Raw genomic sequence first — 10972 nt, 5'->3', positions numbered from 1 at the left:
GATAACAGGTAAAATGAGCAGAGGGATTAGGTACGGGGATTGCAGGAATAGACGGGGGAGCTGGGATCAGGGTATGAACCTAAATAGCCAGCAGGGAAAGACTGGCTTCAGCTTTCATTTATGAGGATCAAGATTCCGGTGGGTTGGCCAGATTACTAGTCTGTGGGCCAGCAGTCCCGCTACTGCAGATCCACACCGGCCCTCTGTGGTGGTTGAGAGAATACCGCAGCCGGCTACCGCGCTATTCACTCAGCCTCTGGCCCGAAGGGGCGGTGCCTGGCACCGCAAATCCTTCTGCATCCTCACTGACAGAGCCAGGGAGCCAGTCATTGGCTCCCGGCCCTGTCAGTTACTCTTGTGGCTGGAGGTAGCAATTATACCTCCGGCCACAAGATGCTGCTCTCTCCCGAGCTGGCTCCTCAGTGCATAAGTGACCAATCCACAATGATGTCGGCTGGACGATGATGAGGAGGAGGGAGACGTGATGTAATAGAATAAGGTATGTATGCTGCAACTGAAAGTTATCTGTTGATACTGTGCACTGTGCAGCCAGGGCACATCACATACACTGTATTTGGGTTTATTGAAGATTGCTTTGCACAGCGATCTGCCATATAGAGGCCGGGCTGTCTGTGTGTCAGCTGGAGAAGAGCATTGTGCAGGGAGCTGAGCTGTGGGAGATTGGCTCTGCCAGGGGGCCCTATCTTCTGCCAGGCACCTCCTACTGTAATCTCCTCTATTGTGTGTGTAGTGTGCTTGTTGTGCAGTATCCAGTCATGTGTATATGTGTGTGTGTAGTATGCATGTAAATGTGTGTATTGTGTAATAATTGGGGAGATTTATCAAACCTGGTGTAAAGTGAAACTGGCTCAGTTGTCCTTAACAACCAATCAGATTCCACCTTTCATTTTCCAAAGAGTCTGTGAGGAATGGAAGGTGAAATCTGATTGGTTGCTAGGGGCAACTGAGCCAGTTTCACTTTACAGCATGTTTCATAAATCTGTGGGTTTAGTGTGACGTATATGCGAGAGGATATATGCATACATTTTCATCTGTTAGTGGTTCTGCTAGCACTGTATGTGAGGGGATATATACATGCACTCACCTGTTAGTGGTTCTGCTAGCTCTGTACATGAAGGGATATATACATACACTCACCTGTTAGTGGTTCTGCTAGCTCTGTATGTGAAGGGATATATACATACACTCACCTGTTAGTGGTTCTGCTAGCTCTGTATGTGAGGGGATATATACATATACTCACCTGTTAGTGGTTCTCTTAGCTCTGTATGTGAGGGGATATATACATACACTCACCTGTTAGTGGTTCTGCTAGCTCTGTATGTGAGGGGATATATACATACACTCACCTGTTAGTGGTTCTGCTAGCTCTGTATGTGAAGGGATATATACATACACTCACCTGTTAGTGGTTCTGCTAGCTCTGTATGTGAGGGGATATATACATATACTCACCTGTTAGTGGTTCTCTTAGCTCTGTATGTGAGGGGATATATACATACACTCACCTGTTAGTGGTTCTGCTAGCTCTGTATGTGAGGGGATATATACATACACTCACCTGTTAGTGGTTCTGCTAGCTCTGTATGTGAGGGGATATATACATATACTCACCTGTTAGTGGTTCTCTTAGCTCTGTATGTGAGGGGTTTGTGGCAATAATGAAAAAGTTTGATAAAAGAGACTACAACACAAAAAGGAAATCCACATTTTGAGATGTTCCATCTTCATAAAAAAATCATTATGCTGAGAGTTTTATATGAGGTTAAGAAAGCAGTTATTGGTATACAGTGTGCGGACCGGACCGCATTTGTTTCTAAAGTTAAGATTTATAAATTCAGCTTAGATTTGGGCCCTGCCAAAAGAGCCTACCTTGTTATTAGTAGCCTTCAGTTATGTGATACAGTGTAAGATAGGTGGGGGCCCAGACACTCCATCTGTCTGGGGCCCCAAAAGTCCTGATGGCAGCCCTGGGTTGATTACTACAGTGAGATATCATATGGGTTGGATTCCTATAGTGGGACTGCACTTGGGGGGGGGATTCCTATAGTGGGACTGCATATGGGGGGGGGGGGGGGTTACTAACGTGGGAATACATGGGGGCACAGAGGAGGCTTGTTTATCATATGGGGACAAAGAGCAGCCTGACTACTATTTGCGGACACATATTGGACATAGCTGCTTATATGGGGGCACAGAGGGAGCACTGTTACTGTATGGGGCAATACATGGGGACTTTGTATAGAGATGAGGATGATTGTGGAGCAAGGAGCCTAAAATGTCTGTCTGGCAGATCCCATGGTGTCATGGCTGGAGAAGTCTTTATGACGGTCGGAGCCAGATGGAGAAGAATAGAAAAAGCAAACAACTTTGACAGTGAAAAACGTCACTTGCAATTCTTACAGAGAAGCCGCCCCCTGTGAGTAACTGAGCTATAGTTAGTTATAAGTCTGCAGGATCTACCTCTATACGGTCACTGCTTAAGGAGAGTATTGGTCTTTATATAGTGGATATTATTCAGTGACAGTATAGAGGTATTATCGAGTCACTGTATGGTGATGGTAGTGCTCATGGTGTGGTGGTATTATTTGTCCTATATATACACTGGTATTATTGATAATATTTGTGTTTATATAGCAGATTGTACTCAGTGACTGTATAGAGGTGTTAGTTACTATGTAATGGCAGTGGTGATGGTGTGGAGATATAGTTACTTGTATACTAGTAGTATCGGTCTCTATATTCTGAGTTTGCTCAGTACCAGTTTGGCGGTAACATATATGGTGATATTTGCTGCCTGTATACTGTGTTACTTGGTAGCAATGACAATTATTTTCAGGTACAGTATACAGTATTATCATGCACTGAAAATTGTTCAGTTCCTCTTGTTTCAGGATACTGTCCTGCACTTTTAGAGATTGGAGTGATCTCTAAATTGTCCTCTCTCAAGTAGTTTAGCACTGCATAACTAGAATAAGAGTTGCTTTTAGGAAGAAAGTCTCTGCGTCTCCCATGTGTGTCCTTCCACTACCACACTCCAGACTAGACTACCCTGGACTGTTCTTTCATCCCTGACTGGGGACCTGGCCGAGCCATGGCCCAGCTGAACTACAGAAGGGACCGTCTTGTCTTGCGTCCTCTCTCTACCAACACTCCCTAAGTGTGGGTGTGTACTTCCTCACCCCCATGTGACAACTTTCTACAGGGTGTGTACTAACTCCTGTGAGTGGTGGAAAGGAAAGTACAGAGAAAAGAAAGGTGAATAGACATGGAGGTGGAGAAAAGAGCTCTTATTGGTGCACAGATTGCAAACAAGCAATAACCCCTTGTTCACTACAGCTGTGCAATATACAAGCACATAGACAAATAATAGCGACATCTAGTGGCAAAACTTAGGCATAACTTCATTACCACTTTTACTTAGAGGACAGGCTTTTGCGAGGGGTGTATAGACTAGCAACACCCTTGGTGGGACACCACAAATGTATAGGCTGTATTCTCAGTAATGTCACTGCTGATGGGGCAGTCCGGGGCGAAAGGGAGATCCTCGAGCACCGGGCAGTACGGAGAGGGAAGCAGATGAGCACATGGACACTGGGCTGCATGGGGAGGGAGGGAGATGCACGGGCACAAGGCAGCACAGGGAGGATGGAAGATGCATGGGCACCAGGCAGCACAAGCAGGGGGGGGAGATGCCCAGGCACCAGCCAGCACAGGGAGGAAGGGAGATGCATGGGCCCCGGGCAGCACAGGGAGGAAGATGCATAGACACCGGGCAGCACAGGGAAGGAGGGAGGGAGATACACGGGCAATGGGCAGCACAGGGAGGTAGGGAGATGCATGGCCACTGGGCAGCACGGGGAGGGAGATGCACGGCCACTGGGTAGCACAGAGAGGAGGTACGGGGATAATTCCACTAAATATACTTTCTACATAGACTTCTACTTCTATATATATTTATACATATACCGCGCCCTCTGCTGGACCCTTCAGGTATATCAACGGGGTCGTTGCCTGCCTGCCTGGTCTACTAAATTGAGGGAAATAGCACTATTTGTGCATTTCCCATAATTAGTGTTTATTAGGAATTTGTCTAAATTTGCTTATGTAATAACGTATTAAAAAATAGATTTTTGCCAAAGTTCACCTTTAACACCTTTAATTTCAGTTGATATATTGTTGTAAAACAGTAAGCTAAGTACACAAGCTATTGCTCTCTGATATCAGTCCTCTTACAACATTGCATACAGTGAGTTGACCTGAGTCAGCAGTTTTTGGTGCAAATCCTAATTGTTAGGAGCCCCTGCTAGTCACAGAACATTTGTAGTGCCCCAGTACAGGAGTGCCACTAACTTGTTATTGCACCTGAGTAAAGTGACTGTGGTTCTCACTGTGGGATATGGCCAGAAGTGTTTTCCCCACTAGGAGTCATTACTGTGGTTTTTTTGTATGCCTTGTTCTATGCACAGCTGAAGGAAACACTGGGTTAATCTTTTATGTCACATGCTTGTGTCCCTCCTGTTACAGGGGAGGGTCTGTTTTTCCTATTTTCCTGTCCTATCCTTGCATTCCTCTCTTCTGCACACACAGCCCCACCAATCACAGGGAGGCATAGGAAGTTTGGGAGGGGTTCTGTAGTCAGTTCTGGCAGAGAGAGAGAGAGAGTATTCCAAGTCAGCGAGTAGCCACCACTAGCATGTAGTGCTAGGAAGGACGTCCTCTGAGGATCATCTTGTCCATGCCAGGGATACTTTCGACACAGTACAGGGCAGCGACTTTGCGAAAAGCCTTATTTTGTATTTGCACTGGATAAGTATCTCAGTAAAAGGACGCTATTTTGGTTAAGCTACTGGACTATCTCACTCATTGTGCACCTGATGTCTGATCGGGGGTGGGTACCAATGCCACTCCAGGCAACCGTGACTGTAAGTGCCCAAATGAACCTCACCCACCTTGCAGCCACAAAACCGCTAAAGCTACCCCGACCAGCAAGCACCCATGTTGCTGCCACCCCGCACATATTGTATTTTCCGGCGTATAAGGCGACTGGGCTTATAAGACGACCCCTGACTTTTAAGCAGATTGTCAGGGGTTCGCCTTATATGCCAGAAAATGTAAGCTAAATTTAATAAAAAACAAACATTTAACTCACCTAGGGCCCGTTACTGGCCTCCGATACCATTTCCGACGCAGGCAGTGTGACATACACTACCTGCGCCGGAGACAGAGATCACCGAACCTCTCTCTAGCAGCTGAGCATCTCATCGGAGAGGCTCAGAGACGCTCGGCTGCCGGGAGAGCTTTGGGAGAATGAGAGAGCTTCGGGAGTTGATCTCTGTCTCCGGCGCAGGTAGTGTATATCACACTGCCTGCATCAGGAACGGTACCGGAGGCGCACGGAGGCCGGGAACAGACCCTAGGTGAGTTAAATGTTTTTTGGTTTTTTTTATAGTGGTCGCCCCATACGGTGGGGATTGGGCCATTTTTTAGCCCCCCCACCGTATGAGGTGACCATACCCGGCGAATAAGACGACCCCCGACTTTAACCCCGAGGTTAAAAAGTTGTCTTATACGCCGGAGAACACGGCAGTCATTACTTGTCCTCCTCTATGTATTTGTGCACATCCACAGAGCTCTGTGGGTTAGGGATGTATTGGGAGGTACAGTAGGTGCATGTATCATATAATGAAGTAGGTATAGCAATAGGTAAAATATTACTATGATATATAACACACTGCTTACATGTTTACAGAAATGTTGCCTCTTATATGATAGAGTGACCTTTAGGGGCCCCTCAGCCACCAGGTCCCACATAGTGAATGCAGTCTCTATAACTAGACCTTGCTTGGCTCACTTGCCTGATGTTACAATTATGTCTTCTGAGAAATTTCCCTGTCAGTTTGTATGGTATCCTGAACAACCTCCTTTCAAGCAGGAAACACAAGGCTTTTAATATTAAAAAGTGATGGGTGTCCTTCCAGGCAGCTTCAGGGCATCCTGCTGTGCAATAAATTTCTAGCAAAATCTTATAGTTTCCAAGCAGTACAAATGTCCATCTCATATTCGGTGCACAAGGAATGACCCTAGGCATAGGAAGAAAAATATATCAGGACTTTTAGGTGGCAGTATAATTGGAAAGGGTACAGTAATAAAAGATTGTGTAATGGCAGGTGCCAATGCCACAGGTGCTGCCTCCGTCCCTCCTCGCCTTAGAAATTAGTGGGGACAGTTACAAATATGGTGGAAGAAGCCATTTATCAGCATTTATAAGTGGCATTGTCTACTTTATTCTTTTTGTAATATCTATAATCCAGGGCGCATCTCTTTATTGCGCTGTGTGGGTTTTTGCAGGGAGATCTTATCAATGTATGTAAATGAATTGTACAATATCAGGGCAAACAGTACAGAAAAAGAGCAGTAGGTATTCAGATGATGACAAGATATTACTGTGTGGCTAGGAGCAGTGACTCTGTATACATCTTCTATACATCTGTTTCTTGGAAAGCTGGGTGACAATCAGTGTGGCTGCCTTTACAGTACTAGGCACTATTAGGGCTTATTCACACATCCCATAAGTTTCGGGCCCTACAGATGTTGAAGCCCTGTATTGGACTGTTTGCCCGCCCGGCAACACGTATCAATTTCATGTTGGGAGCAGGGAAGCTATTTGAATCTGTGCGGCACTGTAGTATCAAAATGTTTAACAGACTTGCAAATGACTTATAAAACAAGTTCCAGTACTTATCAGCTACAGTATGTCCTGCAGGAAGTGATTTTTTTTCTTTCCAGGCTGATATATAGTGCTCTCTGCTGCCACCTCTATCCACGTCAGGAACTATCCTGAGCAGTAGCAAATCCCTAAAGAAAACCTCTCTTACTCTAGACAATTCCTGTCACAGACAGAGGTGGCAGCGGAGAGCACTTTTTCAGACCAGAAAGACTACACCACTTCCTGCAGGACATATAGCAGCTGTTAAGTCCTGGAAGATGTGAGATATTTAATTACAAATAATTTACAAAACTGTATAACGTAATGAAACCAATTGATTTAAAGACTTTTTCTTTTCTCATGAGTACCCCTTTAACATATTTATGTTATGAACAGCATCTTTGTTTGTACAAAGGCCAAACCAAAGGGGTGCAGAAGTGGCAGCTGCCTCTCATTGTTAGTGACACAAACATTTTCCGAGTAGTCCTGGACTGTGCGTGCAGACATAATACTCAAAGAGGTCCATCACAATTGGGTTGCACTCAGAGTGACTGTCAGCTTTTGCCCATCTTACAGTGTCCCTGTAGGCAGGGCTGTGGAGTCGGTAAGCCACAGTCCGACTCCAACTGAATTTTATCAGGACCGACTCTGACTCCGACTCCTGCTCCTTCATAAATGGCTGGTCATATACCAGGGGAGTTATTTATCACACTGGCCCAGCAGCTTCTCCCTAATGTCCTACATGATCCTGGAGCGACTTCTGAGGGAATAATGAAAGATATAAAGCATATTCTCGTGTGTGTGCAGTGGATACAGCCAGTCTCCAGCCTCCATGTCCTGAACTACTCACAACTAGACTAGATAGAGCAGGTGGTCTTTTCCTGCTGACAATCTTCTATGTTTTTAACTAAATATTCACCATACACACAGAAACACTGCTAACAATGCCAGATACCTGTAATATAGAGGTCATCCATACTGTACATAGTGTTAGAGGGGGTCACACATAGTGATATACAGGGGGTCACACATAGTGATATAGAGGGCTCACAGATAGTGATATAGAGGTCACATATAGTGATATAGAGGGTTCACACAGTGATATAGAGGGCTCACACATAGTGATAAAGATGGCTTACACATAGTGATATAGAGGGGGTCACACAGTGATATAGAGGGGGTCACACATAGTGATATAGAGGGTTCACACATAATGATACAGAGGGGTCACACATAGCGATATAGAGGGGTACCTAGGGGGGCACGATGACTGGTAAATAGGACCACCCCCTGTCCTCCCTGAATTTTTCACTGTTGCCCAGAATACCCCTTTAATTTCTGCATCACACACACACACACACACACACACACTCCCTGCTGCAGCAATAGTACACACAAAGCCTGCTGCAAGCATAACATACACACACAGCTTGCTGCAGCAATAGCACACACACACACACAGCCTGCTGCAGCCATAACACACACACACAAACAGCCTGCTGCAGCAATAGCACACACAATCTCTCTCTCTCTCACACACACACACACACACACACACACACACAACCTGCTGCAGCCATAGAATACTGAAGAAAAACACACATCTTCTCCCAGAGAGAAAACACCACACGAGGACAGAGGTTACTGCTACACTACTTATGTCTTCTCCTCCTCATCTAGATTACACAAGATATCTTCCTATTACAGTGGTACATTGGTTTAAGAGTAACTTGGTTTAAGAGCGTTTTGAAAGAAGAGTTCACAGATTTTTAAAATTGTGACTTGGTTTAAGAGCATTGCTTTGGTTTAGGAGCTCCCTGTACTGGATGGGAGGCGGAGTGTGGGAGGGGCACGGTCTTCATAGCATGGTCTACAGCCCTGTACTCTGACCCAGGAAGTCTCCCTCACCTTCGAAATCATAGCTGTGCCACTTCAGGCTGGGGCATACATCAGGGGGACAGGACTGTGGAGGTAATCACTTCATAGCTGTAACCCCTCTCTCCCCGGACAGAGAGAGATGCTATACTGTTCCCACATCTGCCCTGCTCATTCCTTATTGCAGTCTTTGACAGTCCTGATTGGTCTATGATGAACACACACCCCTTCCCCATTGTTGTCATGTGACCACACAGACCTCTGACAGCAGCCCTGCTTCTCTATTCTAGCCTGTTGTACTACGCTACTGCATTATGGGGATCTGCAGTCCCATCCTGTAACTACAAACTGCGGCTGTTTTTTCAGGTTTATGCAGTTATTATACATTATACACCACATGCTGATTACTATACTGTACAGTAATTTATAATATGACATATCCAGCTCTTTCTAAATGTTGTTTCATTAGTTTTACATGTTATTCATAATAAAAAAAATCATTATTTTGGGTTGTGGAACCCATTGTCTGAGGTTATTCCCTACCACATTCTGCCTTGCTAAGGCATTTTATGCATGGTTACACTAGTTACTTTGTATACATTTGTGCCTTGTGTCTGCTTCATAATCACTACCTGTGGATTTTCGGACCACCTCGTACTGTGAACAAGTGGGTACTTTGCCCAATACTCTGTGAAACAGCAGTACACTCCCAGATTACATATTGTGCAATATAGTTTATATTTTCTTTGGCGCCAAACACTACCTTCTAAGGACTGCTATATGTCCCCTCCTATTCGCAACAGCGCTCAGTACCACAATGCACATCAAAAACACCAGTATCAGACTCTACTGCTGAAGCCAGCATTGACAGTATATGGCAGTGACAGTATATGGCAGCCCTTTGCTCACGATAGAGTGTACAATAGCAGTACAACATAACATTGCATGTAACACATCATGACAATAACAATAAACTTTTTTTAAAACAACATACATAAAATGTTTTTCTTACAGCCAGATGAACTCAGCAGGATCTATAGGGGCTTTAATAGATTCCCGATACTAATGGACCACGTTACTAAACAGTGTTGAACCCCTTGGGTCAAAGGTGTTTAGAAACTTTTTCATCATGTCATAAGGCTCAGTTGAAAACACTGTTGATATGTTCTAGTTTCCAGGAGAATGAATCTTTTCTGTCGTTAAGCCGCAGTGGGTGGGTGGCTGCTTGTCTTTGCGGGCTGTTTTTTAGAGGAGGTAATTTGTAAGATGTAATGTCTCATAATAGAGCAATACATCATTCCTGTGTCATGCAGCATTAACTTTTTACTGTAAATTAAGAGGTTTAAGAAGCAAATGATCATTAAAAATTAGCTTTTGATTTTCTGCTTTACAGGGGTTTTGTAATCTAACAGTCTTATGTGTTTCATTGTTTCTGCTGAGGAAACTATGGTGCCTAGAAAACGTTTAAACCAATCCAAAATCAGTGCCATTGGTTGCATCATATTGCTGACATGCATTAATTATAATGCATTCACCATTGTCTATTTGCCTCATCTGTGAAGGTAATTATTTTATTTCGCAAATTGCTTGTATTATAAGTGATTGCAGTGCAGTTACCTCCAGTGACTCACATGTAATAACTTCTCTGATTTGAGAAGTTCATGTTTCCCTTTCCTCTTCTGGCCCAGACCACTATGAACCTGCCAAAAATGGCTCTGTACTTTTTCAGCATCCTCCTCACCTTTTCCCCAATTTATAGTGCCCCAAACTGTAAAAATACCTCCCTACTTCCTTGGTGTTGAACATAGTAAGTTGGGTAGGTAAGTGTTTTGGTGGGAAAAATAGGTGGGTTGGGGAGGAGTAGGTAGGACCCCCATTAGGAAGACAGGTTTCAGATTTATTCCATTTTCAAAATTAACAAAATAGTGCAACACAGCAAAAGTGAGTCTGATGCAACGTTTCTGCGGTCTCCACCGCCTTTTCTCAAGCATTTGCATTTGCATCAGACTCACTTTTGATGTGTTGCAATACAAGACGTGCTGTGGGGAATTCCTTAATAAAACCCCCAGTTGTTAGAATTCTACCTATAGGTAGGATCACTTTGTAGGTAGGTATTTTAACCCAGTAGACACTTTGTCCCTAATAGGTAGTTAGCCACATGTAGATAGCACCCTCTTGTGGGTAGTTTGCCCCCTGTAGGTAGCACCTCTCTTTTGGTAGATTGCCCCATGTAGGTAGTTTAGCCTCCTGTAAGTAGCAACTATGTAGGTAGTTTCAAAAAGTGAGGCGATGGGTAGCCAGCACTATGAGCAACACAGGTGGACAAATACAGTGTAATCACCTGCAGCTACCACAAACTAAAAAACT

At 44.5% G+C, this 10972-nt stretch overlaps 1 long non-coding RNA gene across 1 annotated transcript in view; it reads left to right on the top strand.

Moving 5' to 3' along the window:
* The first annotated feature begins 439 nt into the window (after positions 1–439).
* Positions 440–10972, top strand: part of LOC138788410 (uncharacterized) — a 108194-nt gene continuing 97661 nt past the window's right edge. Inside the window, exons 1-2 of the long non-coding RNA XR_011362596.1 lie at positions 440–499; positions 2315–2440. This is a non-coding gene — a long non-coding RNA (uncharacterized lncRNA). The remainder of the gene's footprint in view (positions 500–2314; positions 2441–10972) is intronic.

This window comes from Dendropsophus ebraccatus, chromosome 4, assembly GCF_027789765.1.
Source record: "Dendropsophus ebraccatus isolate aDenEbr1 chromosome 4, aDenEbr1.pat, whole genome shotgun sequence".
NCBI lineage: Eukaryota > Metazoa > Chordata > Amphibia > Anura > Hylidae > Dendropsophus > Dendropsophus ebraccatus.
Note: the sequence above shows the minus strand (reverse complement) of the source record. Positions and strands in the feature narration are given on the sequence as shown.